General features: G+C 37.4%; 1 long non-coding RNA gene across 1 annotated transcript; it reads left to right on the top strand.

The window, feature by feature from the left end:
* Positions 1-263: 263 nt before the first annotated feature.
* Positions 264-20,421, top strand: LOC138151573 (uncharacterized). The gene is made up of 3 exons (XR_011165868.1): positions 264-374; positions 12,592-12,649; positions 20,016-20,421. It is a non-coding gene; the product is annotated as an uncharacterized lncRNA (long non-coding RNA).
* The last annotated feature ends 6,915 nt before the right edge of the window (positions 20,422-27,336 follow it).

Below are 27,336 nucleotides of genomic sequence, written 5' to 3'. Positions count from 1 at the left end.
CTGTTATGGGAATGGGAATCTAAGATCTTCCCTGCCTCTTGGCCCTTTGATAGGATTAAGTGACTCTGAGAACCTTCCCAGATTTGAAAATATACTCTGCCCTCTAATAAGCTCAATATGGTCACCTGGAGCCTGTGGCGGGAGGCTTGTTTTTCAGGAATGTGCACATCTTGTTGCTTTGTGATTGGGCAGTGGGTCAAGAGGATTGTGATGGTCTCTGAGCCAGGAGAAGGCTATATATACCCTGATTTGAGGCTTTGCTTTGTGGCTCACTTTGAGAAGAGTTCTGTGATTTGACCAGATGAAACAGCCATTGAGCCACCCCGGCTTTGAAAACCCAGATGTTGGTGCTTCACTCACTGGTAACTGACTAGGTATGGGATGTAATGGTCAGACAGTTTGAAGCCTGTTTGCTGATGTTTCTCTGTATTTGTTGTCTGCTTGTAACTTGTTTGTATTCTCTGAAGTTCGGGGTGCTGACCTTTTCCCCCTGAACTAGGTAAATGATATATGTTTGATTAAAGCAAGATTGTTAACCCATTTTTAGTTGCTTTCCTTTAGAAAAGCAGATATAAGAACCTGTGTTGGCAGCCAACCTGGGTATGCTGGGGTACTTGCTGTTACAGTGATTTACCCAGAGACCCACAGATAGTGAGATTCTAAGGCTGAACTTAAACTCAGGTCTTCCTGACTCCAGGCCCAGAGCTCTGTGCAATATGATTCCCCCTTGCTGTTTCCAAGTTTATTTCCCTCTGAGGTATTTGACTAAGCATTGAGAAATGGATGAAGGAAATAAGGTTCCCAATTATTCAATTAGAAATACAAGATCTTAATTTCTCCCTCAACTGTCCAGTTTTCTTCCCTCTGCTTGTAGCTTGCCCTGCTCCCCAATGGCAATGTTCCCTTTGCCTGTTAGAAGAAGTTAGATTTTTAGAATTTTCTTAACTCTAAACAATTTTATTGTTTAGATGCACAATAAGAGTTCTACCATTCAAGATTTAATCATGCAGGAAAAAAGTAAGAGTGTGAAAATGGTGGTAGTGACAAAACAAATCTACCCTATTATATGAAGTGTTTTTAACTGGTTTTTCAAAATACATTTCAATCTGTGACCTTATTTTTTTCTGATGAACATTTGGGGAGAGTGGAATGTATAAGTTCCTATGATTATTTTCATGTTTTAGCTATAAGAATCAAGGCATAGCATGAAATTGTTATTCCTTCCACCTTCTCCCCCAAAATGATAGCTAACAGTCAGTGAAATAGGAATTGGAACCCAGGTCATTTGACTCCCCAGCCTGGTGTTTTTAATACTAGATTCTGCTTCCTTTTATAGACAAAACAATGTATATTATCCTATATACGAAAGATAATAAAATTGAAGTGAGTCTGGTAAAGAATAAAAAATAGAAAAACAAAATAAAACAAAACTATTGACATAGATGGGAGAGACAAGGGAATCTCTGATTATTTCAGAATCACAGAGTTTCAGAGCTGGATAGGGCTTCATTCGGTGTTATTTCAAACCCAAAGGAATACCCCATTATAATCTAGCTGATAAGTAGTCATCCAGGCTCTTTGCTTGGGAAGCTCCAAACAAAGAGGTGTTCATGACCTCAAGAGGCAGCCTGTCCCACTTTTAGTATGGGAAGTTGTCTTGTTTTGTTTCTTTCCTGACATCAAGCCTAGATAGACTGATAGATAGATAGATACATACATACATACATACATACACACATACAGCTATAGATGGATAAAATATATGCATATGTATATATCTATATATAGACACATACATATCTACATATATGTATCTGTATGTATACGTATGTGTATGTGTGTGTGTGTTTTGTAATTTCTCTCATTTCTGATTCTGATCTCTGGGTATAAATCTCTAATGTTAATGCCATGTGATAGCCCTTCAAATACTTGGGACAGCTATTGTGTTTTCTTTTCTCCTGGCTAACCATTCCCAATTCTTTCAATTGATCTTCATACCACATGGATGGGGCAGCTAGGTGGCACAGCGGATAGAGCACTGAGCATAGAATCAAGAAGACCTGAGTTCAAATACAGTCTCAGACAATAGCTGTGTGACCCTAACCAAGTCATATAATTGTTTGCCTCAGTTTCCTCATCTGTAAAATGAGCTGGAGAAGGAAATGGCAAATCATTCTAGGATCTTTACTAAGAAAATCTCAAAATTAGTCACAAAGAGTTGGATTGTAAACTATCTTCCTCACTGCCTAATACACTGCAAATAAAAGGTGCTTAGTATATGTCTGAACTTTATTGAACGTCCTAGTCCATCACTAACAAGAGTTGTAAGTGACCTTGTCAAGTGAATTTGTCCCTTTATTTAATCCAGCAGTATTCTTTTCTGCTGTTCCACTCAGAGATCATATTATTGAATAACAACTCTTGCCTAGGAATTTCTGCTAGAGGGCATTTCAATTTGTATAACCCTTGAGGAAAAAATATTCTGTACATAAAAGAATACAGGCAGTCTTGTAGCTTATCAATGTTTAAGGAGTTTGTAGCATCCATGGTCATGGAATGTGATTTCTTCTCATGACAGTTATACAAACATTTTGGTCACCACAGTATGTTACTGCTATTTCTGAGATGCCACCTCACTGATCAGGATTCCTTTTTAAAAAATCATTAGTATACACTTCTTTCTGTAACATTTCCTTCTGAACACCATCAACATTATAGGGTATATTCTAGCTGTTGTGTTTGGGCACTTATATGGAGTGCCCAAATGACCTATTCTTTCTAAGGACTGGTACTTCATTCTGCATTTTCTGAATCACACTTGGAAGTTATTTCCATTTTGAAAGTTCAGATATTTTAAAATGAAATGCTGAGTGAAGGAACATGTTAGGTACTGGCCAGCAGGAAAGAGTGATTAAGGCTGAAATAATGAAAGGGTGTGGATGCAGTCAGTTTTATACTTGCAAGGAAATGATGAGTGTGGAATTTGTGACACCTGACTTAAAATCAATGATCCTGGAAGGTGTTATAATAACTCTAATCTGGCAGGAGAGGGGTGTGGGGAGAAGAGGAGAAATCAAAGCTAACACGATGAAACTGTACCTAGCAAGAAGTGGGTGGGATGATGACAATGTCAGACAATTAATGGAGCTAATGAGGTGTAATAAGGTGGCACTGAAGATGTCCTGGCCTTCTAAAGCAACCAGTTATCTTAACTGACTGATTTCCTTATTGACTTTTCCATATTTTAATTTCTTATAGAGTCAGTGGTACTGTCTTTTTGGTGATGTTTTTAATATCTTTTTTCCTCAGAATACATTTCACAATAAAGTGATGTTAGAAGAGGACAAACTTAGGAAAAGGCAACATATTTCGAAACAGCCTTTTTTTTTTTTGCTGATTTCTTCTCTATAAATTCCAAAGTCTAATATCTTCGGTTCCAAGGAAACAAAGAAACAAAAAAGACGAAGTCATAATGAAACAAAGCAAAATTCACCTTGACTCTTTACCTTCCTCTAATCCCACCTGCCTCTTTGTATTCAAGCTGTAACTTTGCTACCACCAAGCTGGGGCAAGTGACTTCGCTTCTCTGACTTTTACTATCAAAAGAGAGGCTTGAACTTTATGACCTCTGACGTGTCTTCCACTTCTAACACTCTGTAATTCCATTTCTATAATCCTCCTGTGAATTGGGTTGACTCTTCGTGGAGCCTCTCTTCTGAGACTTACTGGACTAGGACACTTCTAAAGTTCCTGACTATAAGACTGGAATGAAAGGAGGCAGACCACTTAGCTCCCACATACCAACTCCAGCAAAAACCCAGAAATTCACACCAGGCTGAATAATGATCAAGAGATCCTATGAGATCTATAATAAGTGATTTTTTTCCACCATAGAACTGCACAAAAAGCCTGTCAGAAGTCCTTGAGGGAATAGTAAGATGCTACCAGTAAAGCTAACAACAGTAGAGACAACCAAGCACAGTTTCTCAATACAAACAGTGATGTAGACCAGAGACATAGATAGCCTCAAGGCTATGTGTTCTGAGGCAGCAAAAACTGAAGGATCCCCTAAGAATGCACCAGAGAGGTCAGAAATCCCCAAGGTATATAACCAGGCATTGGTAAAGGACCCCAAAACTACAAAAATGATTGTAGTGCTACAGCATTCAAACCAGAAGGTAAAGGTCAGTTAAGGAACCCAAATGAGACCAAGTAGGGCCAATCACCTGACCCAAAAGCACAGCAGGGCACTCCCTAAGTCTAATTCTAATAAGTCTAAATGCTAAGTCTAATTCTGGTACAAAGTCCCAAATTCAAGAACTAACAAATTGCCAAACTAATTAACAAAATGCCAACTAGTATAAAAATTTATCATACATGTACATATCCCCCAAAGAAGAAGTAAATAACTCCAAAACAACTGTTAACAGAAACTCAAGGAGGAAAAAATGGATCATCCATAAGGACTACATGAGTATCTGGAAGAAATTAGATAAGATATTTAAAAATTAAATACAAGCTTTGGAGAAAGAAATTGGAAGGAAAATACACTTGAAAGCTAAAATAGAGCAAAAAGAAGTCAATAGCTCATAAAAAAAAAAACAAGAAATATTAGAATAAAACCAAAAGACTGAAAAACAGAAGAATGTGTAAGATATCTGATATCAAAAGTAAGTGACCTGGAATACAGACCAAGGAAAAATAAATAAATAATCGTGGTATTCCTTAAAAACATTGATTAAAAAAAACCATGGACATTATATTTCCAGAAATAATAAATGAAAATTGCTCAGATCTATTAGAACCAGAGGATAAAGAGAAGGTAAAAAAAGTCTAACAATTACTTCCAGGAAGAAAACCCAAAATAAGAGTTCTAGGAATGTCATAGCCAAAATTCAGATCTTCTACCTCAAAGAAAAAATACTATAAGAATCCAGAAAAAAAGAGTTCAAGTGCCAAGGAAAGAGTTAAGACACACAAGACAGGACAGCAGAGGAGTTCTAGGGATATGACATTCCAAAAGGCAAGAGAAATAGACAGAGCTGAGAACTCTGCTAAGTTGAATATAATATTACAGGATGAAAAAAAAATAGACCTTTAATTAAATAGAAAACTTCAAAGCATTTCTGTTGAAAAAATCAAAGCTCAAGCGAAATTTTGTAATTCAAACACATATGTCCAAAGAAAACTTGGAAAGGTAAATTTATTTGAGAAATTAGAAGGGACTGTAAGAGGATGTAGTGCTAATATTCTTGTAGGGGTAGAAGGAATAAGTGTCCCTTTAGAATAATATTTTCAAAAGATATTAAGAGGTTTAGTTCCTGGGGCTGAATTAGTTCTTTTCTGAGAGTGAGAAGAAGGAAAGAGATGAGAAGATGAGAGGAAAATACCATATAAAATATACAGGAGGAAGAAGGGGAATGGAACTTGCTGTTTTCCATCATTGGGATATGTGAGAAAAAGAGTGTATAAGCAAAAAAAAGAATATGGAGAGTGAGCATTAGATTAACCTTACTCAAGAGAAACAAGGAAAAAAAGGGTTGTACACAAACATACACAGTTTGGTGTAGAAATACACATGTGTGCATATATAATAAAATCCACATGTTGCTTTCAAGTCATCCAAGTTTTCTTTCTCCTTCCAAACTTTCTTCTATTCTCTTCTGTGCAGGTTTTTTAAAAAATTGTTTTAATGACTTTCTCTCTTTTTTTTTTGCATCACTATTACTAACTACCCCTTTCCTTAATCCTCTCAATTAAAAACAGTGAAATTAAAAACAAAAACAAAACCTTGTAACAATTAAGCATAGTGAAACAAAATGAATCCACACTCTGGCCATGTCCAAAACAATCTCTTTCTCTACCTTAAGCCTCTCTGTCATAGGGTGGGTAACAGACTTTACCACAGGTTCTCTGGAGACATGGCTGGTCTTTGCATTTGTTAGTTTTTCAATGTTGTTTAAAATGTTCTTTAAAATGTTGTTGTCCTTGTATAAAATGTTCTCCTGATTCTGTTCACTTCACTATCTATCATTTCATACTACCTAGTATTTTAGGGTTATTTGTGTCTTTCATTCATTCCTAAACCTCAGTAATAGTCCTTTGCATTCTCATGCCATAATTTGTCTAGCCATTCTGCTATTGTCTAAGAGACAATCTAAATAGATTCCAGTTCTTTTTTAAGCTGTTAGGTTCTATTACTTTTATTTATTTATTTTTTAAATAACTGCCTTAAGGATCAAGAAATCTGTTTTATGTGCAGCTTTTTCTTCCACAGTAATATCCTCTTTTCTAACCTTCAACCCACTAACTTTGCTTGCTTCCCTGTTGATTTTTATGTATATCTACACCAAACTGTTTGTGTATATGTGTCTGTTTCTCATGGGTGAGGTTAATCTGATACTTACTCCCCCATATTCCTTCTTCTATGTTTCTAGACTCTTTTCTCACATACCACAGTGATGAAAAATAACGAGTCCATCCTCTGTCTTCTTCCTGTCCTGGAATGTGGTAGGAAAGGCAAGCAAATGCACATACTCTGACTTCCTAACCTTTCCCTGAGGTTTTAACTTACCTAGGCTTAAAATTTACAAGCCTTATAATATGAGTTTCCAGTGTCCAAGGTCTCAGGCCTTTTTTGATCTAAGCCTTCCACAGAGAAATTCTGGAAAAGGTGAGGGTGAGCTAACCACATCAATCTCAATATCCGAAGGTCAGCTTGTTACTCAGAAAAAGGGTTATTTTTTTTTAAGTTAAAATCTTGATATTTGGAACATGGACAGAAAGTCCCTGTGGCTATTTTTCACTAACCTAAACTATTTTCTTACCCAGAGTCAGAGAATATACTAACAGAATGTATTCCTGAGAGTAAAAATGGTTTCATTTTTTGTCCTGTATATTCAATGCCTAGCCCAATGCTTGGAACACAGTAGATGTATAATAAATGCTTGCTGGTCAACTGATTGGAAGTGGAAGGGACTTTGGAGATCCATTTAGTCCAACCTCATTTCAGAGGTGTAGAAACTGAGTCCCCAAATCCCAAGGTCACACAGCTGGTAAGAGACACAGTATAGACTCCATTCCTGACCTTTTACTGAAAAAAAAAAAAGATTTTTACTTTGATCCCTTCCCTTCCTTCTCCCATCATTCCATGACAGGATTTGGTCTTTAGATTTATCAAAAGCTTCCTGTAATGTTTAACCCCTTAGATATAGAAGATTATGAATAAGTACAGACTAAATATAAAGGCAATTTAATTCAATTCGGTTCTTCAGAAAATGAATTACAAGATATTTGGATCTTGCCAAAGAAATTCCTGACAGAAGAAATAGAGAGAAGCGTGTCTGGATAGTTATAAAACTACCTTTGAGCACATCCTCTGACAGCTGAGCTAACTTCACTAGTTAGTCAACAAGCATTTATTTATTGCTAATTCTGTGCTAGGTATTATGCTAAGAACTGGAAATATAAAATCAAATGAAAAAAAAACCACAGTCCCTGCCCTCCAGGAGTTTACACTCTAATGCAGGAAGACAGTACATAAAAGGAAGTTGAAAGATTTAGTGGGTGGCAAGAGAATGAAGGTCATGGGGCAGAGAAACTCAGAGCTCAGCCTCTTGAACCTAGCTGTCAGGTATCCTTTTTTGTTTATTCAGACAGTTTCCTATACAAGGACTGTTTTTAGAGAGGCAAGGCTGATGATTTGCCCTACTTGTGGCCAGTAACATAAATTTACTTTCATGTTTCATTAACTGATAAGTGGAGTAATAAATCTGATATCATTCAGGCAGATGAGTGAGGCAGAAAAAATGAGGTTATCCTATATCGTGGAAACCAAAGTGGAGTTTTCAGAATGCTAAACTGATGACACCCTAAATGTGGTTTACCTTACATGTGTGTCATGAGATTTAAGAATTAGGAGGAGGAGGAAAAGAAAGAGGCAGTAACTGGATGCATGAGTTAACAGTTGGTGTTAAAGACAGATTTCAGAATCAGCTATGGATATTCTGTTGATTTCTTCATGTGAAGAATACCTGACTTTCTAAAATGATATATTTTTAAAGAGTCATATAAGCCATTCCCTTCATGGAATTTCCAAGTAAACACTTTGTATACTGCTGAGGGAAATGGAAAGGACTGGGGATACTAATTATTCAGAATTCAAATAGGGTGTCAAAAGATAGTGTGAGGAAAAATAACCAGGACTCCAGATTCAGAGATCTCCCCTCAAACACAGAATCCACTCTACAGCTTTGCTTTGAAAATCTCTGCTCTGGTTAGTTCACTTGTCAGATGAGGGCTACACTGAATAGGGTTAAAGGGTAAAAATTAGGAGAGGCAAACTTTTTTTTTTTGACAAATTTTCTAATGCAAAAGCCAAAACTGAACACAATAGCTTACTCATATAATTTAAGATATAACTTTTCAGTGAAATATTAAAACATTTTAGAAATGTGTTTATAAGTATATCCCCTACCCCTAAACACATACAGATTAGTTGGATAAATCATGTCCATGCATGTTGTGTTTTTTTTCTGTTTGTTTTTGAGCTCTACCTACTACACTCTTCCTTCTAATCTCTGAATGGTTTGGAAAAATTGATTTATGTCAATCCTACCCCAATTTAAATGACTGATAGTTATTATTTTTATTTTTAAAATATTGAAATATTGGAACATAATTGTCATTTTTATTGACAGAACTAGAAAGACTCATAGGATTATTGATTTGGAGCTGGAAGGCTAACCCCTCCTTCTGCCTCCTGGCTTAAAGTTGGGATCTGAATACAGGGCCTCAGTCTCCATAACCATTTCTAGAATACCACTGTGCCTCATATCATTTCCCAACTTTCTTCTAGGAACATGTCACTTACAGAACTTGAATTGGCATTCTTTTGTGTCTATAATCCGTGGAATCACAGAGACAAAGTTTCTGTATTGCCTCTTCCTTGCAGAATATTATAAATTGAGATTTTAATTCTTATTTGTATCATCAGAGTGAGATATAGCTACCAATGATGTGTTGTTAACACTATTCAGGTCCTGGTATTTCACAGAAAGGGTACTAATCAAGTTAATGCCAGAGTCAAATATATGTTTGTTTTCTCAGAGGAGTAGATGCATACAAGGAATGTTGTGAAGGTAGAAATGACAGGATTTGGACAGATTGGACATGCGAGGTGAGTTTGAGTCAGGAATTGAGCATGACACCAAGGCTGGGAGTCTGGGGAGACTGGGAGGGTGTCCGTCCAGCTCTCACATTTGACAGCTGAGAAAACTGAGACACAGAAAGGGGGAATCACCAAACAAGAGCCAGAGTCAGTATAAAATTGATGTTCTATATTGAAGTAGGTGAGCTCATCTGATCTCTTACATGTAGGTGGCCCCGAGAAATGAATACCTCCAAATTTTAATACTTTTTGAACCTTAAAGTCTTACAGAAATATGATTTAATCCTGGAAGGCCAGAGTAAAAATGAAGAATAAATTCACACCCACCTACTCTAAATGACAGCATGAAACAAATCTTCCCACAGAAGAAAAAAAGAGAGAGAACAGCAAAGAAAAATGAGCAAGAGACGACATCTGTTTCATCCCCTTAGAATGTCAGCTTCTCAAACAGAGGGTAGCATAGGTCCCACTGAATGCTAACAGGTGAATGGAAGTCTGATTAGGACAGGCAGCAGTTAGGCCAATACCTACCTTCATTTTTTTCTGATTTTCTGATTGATTTGGCAGTGTAAAGGAAAACAGAATGAAATCTTGGGCTATTTGTAACTTCATTGGTAATCTAAAACATCTAACTTGGTAATTTCAGGTAGTTCCTCTATAGTTACCTCATAAATTTTAGAGATAATCTAAGCCAAATCTCTCATTTTATGAGGAAATGAAGACCCAGAGAGGTAAAATAACAACATATAGGCATGTTGCCAGGCACTGTGCCAAATGCTTCACAAATATTATCTCATTTGACCCTCACAACAATCCTGGAAGGTCTGCAATCATTAAGTATGATATCTTCATTTCTTAGTTGAGGAAACTGGGGCAATGTAAGGTTAAGTGACTTGTCCAAGGTCACACAATTGGTAAGTATTTGAGGCTGGATTTGAACTCAGGTCTTCCTGACTCCAGGCCCAGTGTTCTAGGCACTATACCTAGTCTAACTCATATGCATATCAAGTGGTTGAGCAGGGAGAGAAGCTCAGGTCTTCTGACTTTAAAGGAGTCTAGCACAGCGGAAAAAGCATTGGGTTTAGAGTCGTAAAGAATGGGCTCCAATCTCAGCTCTGCTACTTGGCACCTGTGAGCGGTTGGGTGAGCTAATTAATTTCTCTGGGCCTCAGTTTCCTCACCCAAATTAAGGGGGTTCAAACAACCAGAGGCTGGCTCTGGTCCTTTCCAAGCTATAAATCCACGATTCTCTAAGTCCATTTCTCTTTATACTACATTATAATGTTAGCTATGGGAGCAGCTAGGTAGCACAGTGAATAGAGCACTCGCCATGGAGTCAGAAGGATCTGAGTTCAAATCCGACCTCAGACACTTAACACTTACTAGCCTTGTGACCTTGGGCAAGTCATTTAACCCCAATTGCTCTGCCTTCCCCCCTCCAAAAAGAAAAAATTAAAAAAAAATAAGTGTTAGCTATAATGACAGTGATGATGATGATGATGCCTTCCAAAGTACCTCTGGGAAATTAAATACCCTTCTCCTCTGTGCCAGGTCCCAGATACTCACAGTATTTAATTTAGACTCAGTGGGTTTAATTTGCATGCTATTCTAACACCTTCAGAAGATAAACTAGCTTTTTATTTTCCTGTTTGTTTTTTCTTTTTCCTTGATTTTCAAAACAACAAACAAAAACATTCTCCTAACTAGTACCTGTTCAGGTATTTCTCACTTTTTTTCATCTTTACAGTTTTGCCTATTATCTCAGACACAGCCTGGGTAATATTTCATCACTCATCATCATCAGAACATGCCTCTCCGAGGGACCCCTACCCTGGTGCCTCATCATGGCATGGAGACAGTAATGGGTTCTGGAAGATTACACCAATCAATTAATAATCAACAGATATTTATTATGTGCCTACTGTATGCCTGGCACAGTTCTGACTGCTGGAATTACAAAGAATAAGTGAAACAGTCCCTACTCTCAAGCAGACCATATTATATTGAGATAAATAACATGTAATAACATAATATACATGAATAGGCATATATATAAAATATGTACATATACTATATATAGAAAATATGTACAAATACATGTAGAAAATGTACGAATATATGGTGTATGTGTGTATATATAAATATATATGTGTGTATATATACACACACAATTTTTTTGACAGGGGAAAGGCACTAGCGGCTGGGGTGTTGGTTGCTTAGCAATGGCCTCACATAAAGAGGAAGCAAACGAGGGATTCTAAGAGGCAGAAGTGAAGAAACAGTGCATTCCAAGTATAGGGCATACACAGAGTATGTAGATGGAAAATACAGTACGATGTGTAAGGAGTTGGTTTGAATGCATAATAAGACTGCAAAGTTATGTTGGGGCCAAGTTGTGAAGGGTTTTAAATGCCAAACAGAAGATTTTCCTCCTAGAGGTGATGGAGTAACACAAGAATTTATTGATAAGAGGAAAGGCATGGTCAGACCTGGGATGTAGAAAAAAATCACTTTGGTATGTGTGTGGAGAATGGACTGGAGAGGGAGAAATGAGGCAAGAAGAATAAATAAAAGATTCTTTCCATAGTCCAGAGAAGTGGTGATGAGGGCCTGAACTAGGCAGGTAATTTGTTTGGGGAGAAGTAACCAGAGAGATGAAGTGTTATGATGTTTGGACAAGTGGATATGTGGGGTATGCAAATATGAAGAAGTTAGGTTATGTAACTGAATGACTACAAGGATGGCGGTATTTGATAGAAATAGGTAAGTGAGGAAGGGGCTTGGGTTAGGGGAATGATAATGAGTTCTGTTAAGCACGTGTGGAGTTTGAGATACCTCAAGGACATACAGTTAAAACTGTCCAGTAGGTAGTTAGTGATGCAGGACTGAGTTTACAGAGAAAGACTAGGGCTAAATGTCTCGATCTGGGAGTCATCTGCATAGAGGGTGTAATTAAACCATGGGAACCAATGCACCTGCTCTGGTAGGTTCTGCCAAGCCATGAGTCACATGGTTGAGCAGAGACACAAGTACAGGTCTTCTGACTTTAAAGGAATACAGCACAGCGGAAAGAGGATTGGGTTTGGAGTCAGAAGAAATGGGTTAATTCACAAAAGGTCCTTAATGATTTGGGTATTTAACTACAAGACCTCAAAGGGCAGTTCAATCCATCCTTCCTGGAGTTTTGTTTCTTCATCTGCCAAATGGGAGCGAGAATGCATGGGGCCTTTTTGTTCTGGGCCAGCTCTGACATTCTATGATCCATTTCATTACCCCAAGGACAGAATGGATAGTTTCATTCAAAAGCCTATTGCTTCCATGGCAATAAAATTGAAAGAAAAGTAAAAAAAAAATAGATTTGGGTATTGATTTTGGATTGGAGATTGGGCATTGATTTAAAATCTAACCCTCATATTTTATAGAGAAGAGAAGAACTGAGGCCCAGAGATGGGAAGGGACTTCACCAAGGTTGTATGAACGGTAAGTCACAGACCTGGCATCTCAAATTCAGGTTTTCTGACTTTAAATCTAATTGTGAATCCCATTACACCAAACTGTCTCACCCCTATCACATTTTCATAAATGTTTTAAGTCTGCATGTTACCTTATGTTGGGGCATTTGGATTTTAATTCAATTCTAAATCTGGAACAAAAAGTCCTTCTTCAGTTAAATAAATGTTGGGCACTACAGCATGTTTATTTGTAAGTTTAGACCACAAGCATCTTAAGATATCCAAGGCAAGCTTGTTTAAACCATTTTTAAGCTATCCAAGAAAGAAAGAAATCAGGTAGTCTAGTGGTCTGTGTACTCTCTTCCCACCCCTGCAATGATCCCCTGGTTCTCTAGGCAAAAGGACAAAGTCTTCAATATTATGTAGGGCATTAAGAGATCTGGAACCAGGAAATCTCTGATAAACTCATACTTTTGAATTTCTTGGTATAGATTTTGATCCTCTGACTCAAAATGACTCAAGCATTCTTTATAATCAAATGGTTCATCTCTGTAAAGTAAATTAACCCCTTAAAGACACCAGACTTTGCTATCTCTTGGAAATAACTTTCACTTTATAGAATAAGTCAACTCTGATTTTGTTGCTTAACTAAATTGAATCCTTATTCAAATGGCCCAGGTGTTTACACATTACCAAATAGCATTTAACAAGCTTTGAGACCAACCTTCCCTTGATTGTGCAGATTTTAAGGTGAAGAGTCAAACTGTATTATATCTGTTAATCTTACACTATTGTTATTGTCTACTCTCTCCATGCTTACACGGGGTAGGTAATTCAGGAGCATCAACTCAATATGGGAAAATTGTTCCTGTTATTCTGCAGAGGATATTGCCTGGTCAACCTTCTAACATATCCCAAAGACACCTCCTATGTGCATGAGACTTTGCAGACTGTGTGGACTAGGCATTAGAGATCCACTCCATCCTTTTGTAAGAGTGTGAAAAGGGTGTCTAGTGGCACAGTGAATAGAGCACCAGCCCTGGAATCAGGAGGACTTGAATTCAAATCCAGCCTCCGACACTTAACACAAAAACTAGCCATGTGACCTCAGGCAAGTCACAACCCCAATTGCCCTCCAAAAAGCAAAAAAAAAAGTGTGAAAGGATGTATTCTCTGACCTTTAGATGACCTTCCTAAACTGTGTAGAGATGAGGAAAATAAGGCTCTGCAACTGATGCATTTGTTAGGGAGTCTTCAATAAACATTTAGTATTTGGGATGTTCAAAGGACAGAATAGGATATTTAGGGTTAATTTCCTACGGTCTAATGACATCTACTACATAATATATATCTATATATTCATAGGGGCATTTAATTGAGAGTTGGTTTTACCACCATAGTATCTCATACATCTGTCTTCTTTCCACTTACATGACCATTGTGTCCCCCATTCTGGCTCTTCATGACCCCTTAACTACTACAATTAACCTCCTACTCAATGTCATAGCTTTCAGTCTATACCCCTCTTCAATCTGAACTTGGCACAGCTACCAAAGAAATTTTCCTAGGATATCTTTGACCATATCACTCCTCAGCTCAAAAGATCTTCAGTGATTCCCTGTTGGTTTTAGGATAAAACAGTGGATCCTTGCCCTGTGCCCATATTTTAAATTACATTTAAAACCCTCCACAATCTCACCCCTATGTATCTTTCCAAATTGATTTTATATTATTCCAGCTTTCATTCTCTCTCTCTCTCTCTCTCTCTCTCTCTCTCTCTCTCTCTCTCTCTTTCTCTCTCTCACACACACACACACACACACCAATAGAAGAGTAAATAACACATCCATTTTTATAACTATGGCTGCTAGGAAGTACAGTGGATGGAGGGCTGGGCCCGGAGTCAGGAATACCTGAGCTCAAATCTGGCCTCAGATACACACACACACACACACACACACACACACACACACACACACACACAGAGTGACTCAGGCAAATTGGCCTGTTAAATGTTTCTCAAATTTAACATTCCATCTCCTATCTCTGCTTTTTACACGGGGTGAAAAGCACTCTCTCTTCACCTCTACCTCTCATTATCCCTAGCAAAATTTAAGGCTCATCTCAAGTGTTACCTCATCCATGAAGGCTCCCCTGATCCCACAAGTCCTAAGTTCATTTTTCTTCCTCAAATTATTTTATATTTACTTCCCTGTGCACATGGCTGATACCATTGGTAGTGGTATGTTCCTTGAGAGATGTGGCTAGGTTTTGTTTTTTTTGTTTGTTTTTTGTTTTTGTACCAACAGTGCCTCTACAGAGCTTTTTGGTACACAGTAGGCACTTATAAATATTTGTCGAAATGAAAGACATTCAATAAACTTTTCTAAGACTTTATGTATTCCTTGGCTCAAAGAGTTACAAATGCCTTTTAGATAAGACTCTCCTTATTGATATAGAATTATGATTCAGTGCTCTGCACAGGTAGAATCGGTGAAAGCTGGAGAGAAGAGAGAACTTGGTCTTCTGACTGCCAACTTCTAGAGAGAGAAGACATGTAGTTTTACCTCATTGTTCTTATACAGACAGACAGACAGACAGACAGACAGACAGACAGACAGACAGATAGATAGATAGATAGATAGATAGATAGATAGATAGATAGATAGATAAACATACACAGACAACAATATTAATTCTACAACTTTGGTTACTCTCTCTCCATTCCTCTTTAAAGAGAAACACAGCTAGGCTATAATACAGCCAACCTTTTGTGAGAAAAAAACAAAACAAACATAGAGTTTTTGTAAAAGTCCAGGTAAGAAACTGAATGTATGTCAGCATCTCTCAAATTGAGTATGGACATCATCTTCATGGTGCTTCCCCACACACCACTAAAGCACATCAACTTACCCCTTCGCATACTTCCCTTCTAAACCACTCTGACTCCACGAAACCAAAAGACAGAGAGATTAGTCAAAACAAAACAAAAAAAATAATAGATAGGGTGTCCCAAAAGTCTGAGTGAAGTTTTAATAGCTTAAACTGCACTCAGACTTTTGGGACATGGTGTATTTGGGTTTGGGACAAAGGTCTTCTCATTATTACTATAATTGGTGTACATTTAGGGCTCCAGAAGCAGTGATTATTATCTGTCTTCTTTTATCAGAGGCCAGCTGCAAGGTGTTAGGATAGATGTTCTAGTTTTGCCAAGATATTTAAAGGAAGAACTTTTTTCCCCCTTGGTACTGAAGATAATTCACTTAGCTGTGCTGACGCACATAGCTTGGTATTGCTGCAAAGAGTTAGCAATAATAGCCTCATGAGATTGGAAAGAAAAGTAGAAGGCTATTTAGTATGTTCAAGAAGGATCACACAATTCACCCTAGGTAGATTAGGGACCATACTATTCCTTAAAGACTCTTAGAGAAGAAGGTGACTTACTTTTCAGAGTAACTACGTACTAGGATCTGAGAATTTTTGTTGTTGGGAAAGTTTCCCTATGATAGCTGTCTATTCTTTCTCCTCTTTCAGACAAATCCATTATGTCCTCTATCCCACTGCTTCCTTATATTGTTATTTTCCTTAGTACTATTAATTCATTAGTATGTAGCACTGATTTACAAAGTGCTTTCCTCAGGGGTGTCCTGTGAGGGAGGGAGGTTGTACAGGTATTACTATTCTCATTTTACAGCTAAGGAAATGACTTATAAGAGGGTAAAAGACTTTCCCAAGGTGGTGCAAATATAAACATTAGAGGTGGGTCTCAAATTTGGCATTTCTGACTTCAAATCTAATGTTCTTTTCTCTCTCTCTCTCTCTCTCTCTCTCTCTCTCTCTCTCTCTCTGAATAGCCTTCATCTAACTAAATGTTCTAAACCATCTGTCTACATCTAATGCCTCCATTTCCTTACCAACCATTCTTTCTTTAACTCTCCATAATGTAGCTTTTACCCTAACTGAAACTATATGCTTGAATGTCTCCTGTGATCTCATTCTTGCACCAATTATCTGATTTTTTTCTTCATCCATAATTTTATTTAATAGCAAATAATATTAATGTTTCCAAAGGGCTTTCTATGTATTATCTAATTTGATCCTTACAACAACCCTATGAGGTGCTTTTATTACCCATATTTTTCAAATGAAGAAACTGAGGCAGACAGATTAAAGTGACTTGCCTAGGGTCAGATAGTTAGTAAATGTCTGAGACAGGATTTGAACTCCACTAGTCTTGACACCAGGTTCAGTATTTTATCCTGGACATTTCTATAATGGTAGACACTTTATCACTTCAGTCCTTATGTCTCTCCCAACTTAGCTTCCGTAACATAGTACTTTCTTGACTCTTTTCTTTGGTTGCTTCATTTTTGTTTTCTTTGCTGTGGCCTCATCTTTCCCTTAAATGAATATTTTTCAAGGCTCAAGGCTCCCTGTTTTTCTTTCTCAATATTTTCATACTTAGTGAACAAATTCTATCTCACAGCTTCCATAGTCAAAATCTCTGTACTAATGACTATCAATCTATATCTTTAGCCCTTACTTCTCCCTTGTGAGGTCTTGTTCCAGTCCTGATTTTTTAACTATGATATGGTTACCTCGACTATGATGACCTGCTATCACCTCAAATTTATATGTCTGAAATCAAACTCATCTTCCCATTCAAAAGAGCCTCCTCTTCCAACTCAGCCACTCAGTCTTGAAATCTCTCTCTTCCTTTTTCATCCTGTATCATTTTTTCTTAATGCAGACAAATGCTCTAAATGGGCCTTGGGACCTGGTATGTGGTTGTTTAATGGCATCCGAATTTGGGAAATCATTGCCACGAAAGTCGCTTAGAATATGCTCTTGTATTTTCCTCTCTTACACACTCAAGCTGTTACCCTGTCAATTTTCCAAATGCCCCTCCTCTATGTTTCCATTGTGATTACCCTAGTTCAGGTGTATGTCACATAATACCTGAATTTAGTCAAGGATCTTAATCATGGGTATTCCTGTCCCTCTCCTCTCTCCACTGAATCCTACCCTCAGCATACTAGAACAGTTAGACTAAGCACTCTAAAACAATACTGTCATGTCATTCTCATGTTCAATGATGACTCCCCATTTCCTATAGGATAAAATTCATATGTCACAATATAGTCTTCAAGACTCCTCATTTTCTGATTTCAACATACTTGTTCAGCTTTCTCTCTTAACAATCCTCTCTCTTCTAGCCAGGCTAGTATCCTTACTGTCATTTCCATGTGGACTGGGGTACTACTGAAATAATAATCACTTTTCATTAAAAAAATTTTATTCTGGTTGTTATTTTTTAAAGAAATATTATATCACTTGTTTTCTTTCCCCCTAAATCTACCTTTCTTCTTGAATTTCCTATTTTCTATTGAGGGCATGACCATCATCTACCTAGCTTTATAACCTTGGATACATCTCTGACTGTTTACTTTATTTCTCACACACACTTCTCCCTCATTTCTGATTAGTTTCAAAGTCTTGTAAATTCCAATTCCAAAATATTTCTCCCATCTATCCCCTTCCCTTCATTCAAATAGGTAAAACCTCAGCTGCTTTAGATCATTATCACCCCTCACCTAGACTATTCCAATAGCCCCCTAGCTGATCTGTTTTTATTCTCTCCACCTTCCAACCCATCCTCCAAAGAGTTGCCAAAATAAGCTTCTTTAAGCCCAGGTCTGACCATGTCAATCCCCTATACACATTTTGATGACTTCTTATTCCCTTTAGTAAAAAGTACAAATGCCATTATTTAAATTTAAAGCCTTTCTTGACCTCACCTTTACTGTTTTTACTTTTATTTATATTACTCCTCTTCATATTCTCTGTGTTCCAGCCAAACTGATCAGTTGCTGTAACCTATACAAAATATTCCATCTCCCAGCTTTATACCTTTGGTTTACTGGAACACCATACCTTTTACAGAACCATTCATCTCCTGGGGGTTTTTAGAGTAAGGAAAACATGATGGTACATCACAAATGATCAGTTAGGCAATGGCTTTCCAAACTCTGAAACCATGAAACAATTAGGTTCACAGATCCTAGGATTCTGCAGATGTCTCATCTGAAAGTAGGAGCCAGGGGTGGTTAGGTGGCACAGTGAGTAAAGTGCCAGCCCTGGAGTCGGGAGACCCAGGTTCGATTCTGGCCTCAGATACTTAACACCCACACAAAAAAAACTGGCTGTGTAACCTTGAGCAAGTTACTTAACCCAAATTGCTTAAAAAATAAAAGTAGGAGCCAAAGAATAGTTATTAGTTGTATAATTCTATTCATTCTATCTTTTCTTGGAAATCTCAGGAAATAAGAAAGTCCTGAGTCTGAACAGTGAGCCTCGGAAAATAACTTTGTATTACGACTTTGATAATAAATACCAGTTACTGACAAAAAATAGAAAATAACTTTGTTAGGAAGCAATTTGAAATTATTTTTTTTAAATGGGATATTTATATAGCAGTACTTTTTAGGGTGGGGGGTCATGACCTTCCCCACCCCCCAAGAGATCAATAAGGAGACCTCTCAGCCTGGAAATCTCATTCACTGATACAGGTCACCAGCTTATCTGTAATTAAGGGTAGCAGAGAGTTTTCTGGGGAGACATTAAAAGTTTAATGGTCCTAGAAGTAGTAAATGTTAGAGAAGAACTTGAGCCCAAGTCTTTTTGACTATAAGACCAATATACTATGCCATATTTAGACAGACAGACAAATAGATAGAGCATATACTTACTATGTATATGACCCTGTGCTAAGCACTATTAATAAAAATACAAGCAAGACAGTCTTTACTTTCATAAAGCTTATATTCTAAGTCAGAGAAATTTAACAAGAATTATTTTTAAACACACAACAGTACTTTGTATTTGTAACATAGCATCATAGAATGATGAATTTAGAGCTATAAAAGACTTCTATTTTACTGGTGAAAAAATTGAGACCCAGAGAAGGGAAGTCACTTGCCCAACATCTCATCATAATGGACAAAACCTAAACCCTTCCAGTGGGTTTAAATTCTTTTGGATACTCCACCATATTTTTGAAGGGCATAAAAGTTCAGATATGTGGGTTTTTATGGGATAGAGTTATGATAAACCGGAATATGGGGGTTCACTGAATATGTTTATAAGATGTTGGCCCCTTGCAACCCCATAAAAGACATGTTTACATTCTTTTCAAAACCAAGAAGTACCAAACTGAGAGAATTCCAATATTCCTAGGGGAGTGGATATAGTGGATCATTTCTTGTTGTCCTCTACATTTTATATTCAAGAAAAATTTCACACGAAAATAATGGTTATATAGCAAGTTATCAATAGGGTTCATGCTTAAGAGTTAGAGATCTTGACTGCTCATCCCCTACTATTTTCACTTTCAGCTGCCAAGCAAAGGGCATGAAGAACCAATGTTTTGTTTGGATGAAAACACAAGAATGAAGATAAGCCAAACCAAACATTATGGATGAGAAGGTGATTCAGCTTATTTGATTCTGAGGGAGAAGGCAAAGAAAAAAAAGAGAAAGAGAAGAAAAAGGAGGAGGAAGAGAAAGAAAAAGAGGAGGAGAAAGAAAAAGAGGAGGAAAAGAGAGAGAAGAAACTAAATTTAACATTCCCCTTGGGCGAGGGTAAAATATCATCAACAAAAACAAATAAATAGATCCATAAGATCTAGTTTATGGATCCATATATCTGTAACTTTTAAGACAAGAATACAGTGATACGATGTCATAGAATAACAGTAAAGTAAAAGAAAAATTTCATAAATAAACCAAAACATACACAGTATGGTCAAGATTTTCTAAGTGATTTCTTTATTGATTTGAAGTAGACATTCTCCAGGTTTGTGACTGTGAAGAGGATGAGCAGCTTTTAAAGGGGGGAGGGGGGAGGCAGAAAGGGGAAACACAAGAGTGAGTGAACTTGTTCATCAAGCATGCTTTTTTTTCTTCCCCTTGTCCTTACAGCTCATCTGAAAACAAGAAGTGGAGCAGGTCAGGAAAGGGGTTATGGTTTTAACACTGCAAGATGAAAGATAAGCAGCCAGGCAGTTAGAAGCCAAAGCATTTTATCTAGAAGAGCAGGTCTGGCCTTGTTTCTATCTTGATAAGCATTAGATTGGAGAGCTTGTTTGTGTATAGACTAAGATGGGAGGGGGGGGGAGGGAGAAGATGGGGGCTTTGAGTTGCAAACCACCAAGCACACAAATGAGTTAAAAGTGAGTTTGTGCTGTCTATGGCTTTCCTCAGTCCCAAATCCAGACTGCTACAGCGTGCATACACTACAGCATTTCTACCCAATACAATGAGATCGCTCTTTTAATAGAGTTTCAGGGGACATATGCAGAACGCTCTTCCCTGGCTGTACGATTTAATGCGTTCAACTGTCTGAGCCCTGGAAGAAGGGTTAACATTTTACAACATAATCTAGTGACTGGATTGGAGTCAGAGGATCTAGGCATTAGCCAAGTTCCTCTAGGGACTATTCAAAGACTTTGGGGAATTAAAATTTCTCAAAAACCTTAAAAATTATTTAGCCACCTGCAAAAGGTTTCATACACTCAAGTAGTTAAGATTCTATTTGAGAGATTTGTTGTTTGGTTATTTCAGTCATGATTAACTTTGTGACCCTATTTGGGGTTTTCTTGGCAAAGATACTAGAACAGCTTGCAATTTCTTTCTCCAGTTCACTTTACATCTGAGGAAACTGAGACAAACAGGGTTAAGTGACTTAGCTGGGGCCAGCAAGTAAGTAAATGCAAAAGAATATACAAAGTCATATAAAATAATTTCAGTGAAGAAAATGAAGGTTCCTTACTTCATCACCAACTGCCTACATTAAACATCTCAAATAGGATGTCCTATAGATATGTCAAACTCAAAATATCCCAAACAGAACTCATATCTTTCCTTGTAAGCTTCCCAGTTACTATTCAAGGCACCACTGTCCTTCCAGCCTTCCAACCTAACTCTTAGGGTATTATCCCCCACTTTTCACTCACACTTACCCCACTTATCCAATGTGATGCCAAATCCTGCCCTTTTTACCTTCACAATATCTCATGTGCATTACTTCTATCCATTCACACAATCACTACCCTGGGTGCAGGCCCTAATAGCTTCACACCTTGACTATTGCAATAGTGTTCTGACTGATTTCCAAACCTCAAACAGATCTCTGCAATCTACCCTCCTCTCAGCTGCCAAAATTATTATCCCAAAAATTAAGTCTGACTATATCACTCCCCTAATACAGTAAACTACAGTGGCTCCTTGTTACCAAGAGCAAATATAAAATCCTCTTTGGGGCCTTTAAAACCTTTTACAACCTTATCCCTACTTTTTCAGTCTTCTTATAGTTTTCTAATATCCTCTTCTTACTCAGGACTAAGATCAATTCCTACCTTATGTAAGAGGCCTTTCTGATTTCTTCCCTATTCCCCTTACTAGGTGCTTCCCCCCTGAAATCTCTTCCATTTACATTGTATATATCAAATACTAACGTAATTGTTTGTATACCACAGCCATGATTTTGCCTCATATCCCCAGCACTCATAATGCTTTACATATTGTAAGTGTTGACTGACTGACTTTCAAAGAAGAGATTAAAAGAGATAATCTCTAAGGTTCTTTGTAGCTCTAAATTCATTTTTTTTAAATTAACTAAGTATTTTGAAAGCCTCTAAAATTATTTGATTTGACATTTCTCAAAGATCTGAAATAGCTTTGCTTTTTTAAAAAATTAGACTGGATCCATGCTGCTTATTAAATCACTCAACTGGGATTTATTGAGTGCCCACAGGATGACTAACATCAGAAGAGGCACACAAAGTAGGTGTAAACAACGCACTGAAGATTCAGTCTTTGCCTTTGGGGCCTTACAATTTATACAGGCCAGACCCTATTTAGTCCAAATGGTTAGATACTTAGATTGGAGGAAAAAGTCTTTACAGGATATAGTCTTTATTATCTACAATTAGCTTAGCTACATATATTGTCGATGATTTAGAACCTGAGGTTTTTTCCACCCTTCCAAAAAGTTGGATCTAAGAACAATTAGGTCTAGCTATTTCCTTCTAGAATAGAAGTGTTCCCCATTTTTCTTCTTTCTACTTTCTTTTTCAGTCTATTGAATAATAACATTGTTGGTGCCCTTCTTTTCACATTTCTGAAAAACAATTTTATTTAAATAAGAGCTTAAAATATTACATTACAATTAAACTAAAAAAGAAAGAAAGAAAAGAAACTAAAACCAAACCAATCTATTACTTCACATGGCATTGGGTAGCTGTTGCTAGTAAGTTACAAGCTCCATAGTTACTACATTGACTCTTTTGATACATCAGTTGGATAAATTTGTTCCCTTGTCAAATTTAATTCAGGTGAAGTTGACCTCATGATATGGTATTCTCTCCACTTATGCATCCCCCAGAAGCAAAACACTACTAAAAAAGTCTGATCAGACAACATTTGACCTTGGTGAGAAGTAAGAAATAAAATGTCCTGCCATTGCCCCAAAATGAAACTTCACCCCAGTCAGGTGGGGCAAGTTGCCAAAGGAATCCCTGTTCTGCTACCAAGGGCTTTCTTTATCTTGATGGTACAACTGGGTGCTGATGATCTTAATTTACTCTTTTGAGTTTCACCAAGGGCAGCTCAGAGGGTAGTAGTGTTCTCTTAAGTATACAGGGATTTCTGCAAAGGGAGCATTAAGGCACCTCTGGACAAACATGGTCTCAGATGCTATTAGGACTTGACTGAAAACACCTGATTTTTCGCATTTCAGACTGCTCCCTTCCAGGCTTTATCTCTGTTTAAATGAGGGACTGCAAGACTGGACAGCATGGCTCTGTTCAGTTTTTTACATGAATGAGTTAGACTAGTCCAAGTTAAACAATGGAGAGAGGTGTATCACTAGAAAAGAAAATGGGTCCATTATTATAGGAGTCAGAAATACATGATAAATATATAATAAATTCAACTAAATCTCTCATACTGCATTGGCACCTTCACAATGACAAGAGAACTAAAAGGCCCCCAGAAGTCTTTTTTTTTTTAAAGCAAATTGGGGTAAAGTAACTTGCTCAAGGTTACACGGCCAGTTATTTCTGGGTGTGGTGCTAAGTATCAGAGCCTGGATTCTATCCCAGGTCATCCCAGCTCTGGGGTTGGTGCTCTCACTGCGCCATCTGGCTGCTCCCTTTCCCAGGGGTTTTATAGGAGGACACAGATCTTCATTCAGGTTATACCCATTTACTGTGGGTGTCCACTAAAGGTATGTCCTTGGCTCTCTTATTTCTCCCTCTATACTATCTCCTTTAGTGATCACATCATCTCCTGTGTATTCAGTCATCATCTTTATATAGAGGATATACAAATCTATTTATCTAGCCCTATCCTCTCTCCTAACCTCTAGTGTAGCATCACCAGCTGCCTACTGGATATTTCTAATTACATGTGTCACAGACATCTTAAAGTCAAAATGTCCAAAATAGAACTCATTTTCTTTCCCCTCCAAATACTCTCCTCTTCTGGACTTCCCTATTCCCGTTTAGGGTATCACCACATAAATTTCCATTTGTTCAAGCTTGCAATCTATGTGTTATTATCTTTAATTCCTTACTCATACTTATTCAATATATCAAATATGTTATAAGTTCTATCATTTTTACCTTTACAATATCTCATATTTATCCCCTTCCTTCCACTCACACATTGGCCTTCCTAGTATAGTCTCTCATGACCTCACCCCTTGACTAATGAATGGAACAGTGTTCTGATTGGACTACAAGCCACAAGCCTCTCTTCCCTTTCTTCTCTTTCCCTCCACTCAACTGCAAAAAAATGATTCTACTAAAACACAGTCCTGATCATATCATTCTCTTGCACAGTAAACACCAGTGGCTCCTTATTACATGTAAGATAAAATATAAGATACTCTGTTTGGCTTTTAAAGTTCTTCACAACCTCGTTCTTTCCTACCATTCCAGTGTTCTTCTACTTTATTTCTTTTCATGTACTCTATGATCCAATATTACTGGATTTTTTGTTGTACCTTCCACACAAAATTCCATCTCCTATCTGAATGCCTTTTCACAAGCTGTCTTCCATGCCTGGAATGTTCCCCCTCCTCATTTCCACCTCCTGGCTTTCCAGGCTTCCTTCAACACACAACTAGCTCAAAATCCACTTCCTGCAAGAAGCCTTGCCTAAGTGCTCCCTCTTCTCTCCCTGCTCCCATACTCCTAATGCCTTCTCCCTGAGGTTACTTTCGATTTATCCTCTCTCTCTCTCTTACACGTACATAGTTGTTTGCATGTTGTCTTCACTATTAAAATGTGGGCTCCTTGAGGGTAGAGTCTGAATATTTGTTCTTTTTTTGTGTGTGTCTCTAGCACTTAGTATGGTGCCTTAAACACAGTAAACACTGATTAAGTGTTGGTTGACCACAGTTTGACATTGTGATTCTATGCTTGTTTCAAGGAAGCAAACTGACTGGAAACTGAGTATACATTATATGAAATAGGCTGCAATTATAATGTGAAAAAACATGGAATTAATTGTTCTCCATCTTTTCAGGGTCTTCTCCTCTAATAAGTTACTTTTCCCTAGCTTTCTGGAGTGTTAAATTTGATGGATCATTAGGTACTTAATGAATTCATGCATTTTACTCCCTTCTAAATAGGAGGACTGGATTAGTAAAATTCAGATTTCAAAATCTGCATATATTTTAACATGTACAGAATGTATTCAATTTAGAGAATGGATCCCATGGGACCAGTGGGATCTGATCAGGAAGTCCAGAAAGCAAGTGGGTTGGATAACGCTTTGATTGTTCCAAACAAAAATGGAAAATGGAAACAGCACAAGACTATCATTTCTGTTATGTGAATCTGCATTCTCACCATGTCAAGTGATGACACATCTGAATGAATAAATGTTTTCCCAATCAAATGTTTGATATTGCACAATAAATTCAACCACATAATTAATTTTCACATCTATGTTGAAAACTACACCCTTGCTTTGGTATGATATCGTTAAAATGATAGTGAAGCGCCATTAAATAATCATCCTATACCATAGGTTGTACATATCAATTCATGGCTATGTGTATTATACAATGTGCCTTATTCTCATTATGGAACATAAAGAAGATGATGAGAACATTCCTGACACAAGTCATTAAGACCAACAGCTTTAGGGGACCATGGAAATCATCTAGTCCAACCCCCTCATTTTACAGATGAGGGAACTGAGGCTTTCTAACACTACATTTAATATGGTTTGTCAGGTTTTAACAGTTTTCCCTATTAGACTGTAAGCTCACTGAGGTCAGGAACCCTGTCTTACTTATATGTGTTTCCTTCAATGCCTAGCCCAATGCTTAGTACATGAAATTTGTTTAATAATGCTCACTGTATGAATGAATCAGTGCATAAAAAGAAATGGACTCAGAATTCATATACTGTAACAACTATAGCATTGTAAATGATGAACCAGATCAATACTTTTAGGGTATGACATATCTACTTTTAAACAGTCTTAAAATAACATTTTGCCCTCTCTTACCCCCCAACCCCATCTTCTTACTTCAAAAAATGAATCATTGAAAATGTTGTTTCTTCACTAATGCATTGCTGGTGGAGTTGTGAACTGATCCAACCATTCTAGAAAGCAATCTGGAATTGTGCCCAAAGGGCTATAAATAATGTCATACCCTTTGACCCAGCAATACCACTTCTAGGGTTGTATCCCAAAGAGATCATAGAAGTTGGAAAAAGACCCATATGTACAAAAATAGTTATAGCAGCTCTTTTTGTGGTAGCAAAGAATTGGAAATTGAGGGGGTACCCATCAATTGGGGAATGGCTGAACAAGTTGTTGCATAAGCATGTTATGGAATACTATTGTGCAATAAGAAACGAGGAGCGGATGGACTTGATATTTACCTGGAGAGGCTTATACGAACTGATCCTGAGTGAGAAGAGTAGAGCCAGGAGGAATTTGTACACAATTACAGACACAACGAGTGTGTGACGACCAGCTTTGATAAACTGGAGTCTTCTCAGCAATCCAGAGTCATAAGTCAACCCCCAAAGATTCATGATGGAGAGAGATGTTTACATCCAGGGAAAGAACTGAGTTTAAACCCAGATTGAAGCAAACTACCTGCCCTTTTTCTTGTTTGGTTTTGTTTCCTCTTTCCCATTTTTTATTCCATCTGATACAATCCTTCTTTATAACCTGACTAATGCCTAATGTGAAAGTATTTGCAGATACTATACTTGATTGTATGCCGCCATGAGGGGGGGAAGGAGAGAAAATTTAAAACTCAAGAAATTGTGGTAATGTATCTTGTAAACTAAAAGTAAACAAATTAATAAAAGACCAAAAAACTGGCTATAAAAAAAAGAAAATGTTGTTTCTTGTAAATACATTGACTTTTTTATAACCTAGTTCTCACAAAACTCAGAAGTCTGAAAAAGAAATGACTAGAAAATACATGTATTGGGAGCTTAACAACCTATGAATATATTATCTAACCAGTTCCTTAATCCACTCCTGGTCCTCTTTTTAAGGAGTAATACTCTCTGTCCAGAAACTGCTTGGTATGTTGCTATACTTATATTATTCAAAGCCACCTAAAAATGTCTAAACTACACAGTACAGTGACTAGTAAAAGTACGTGATTTACACATTG

The sequence above is a fragment of the Petaurus breviceps genome, unplaced genomic scaffold, assembly GCF_028583685.1.
Source record: "Petaurus breviceps papuanus isolate PSGF00001 unplaced genomic scaffold, PetGlider_PUasm1.0 90903, whole genome shotgun sequence".
Taxonomy (NCBI): Eukaryota; Metazoa; Chordata; class Mammalia; order Diprotodontia; family Petauridae; genus Petaurus; species Petaurus breviceps.
The sequence above is the reverse complement of the archived record's forward strand: the minus strand, read 5'-3'. Positions and strand labels throughout refer to the sequence as shown.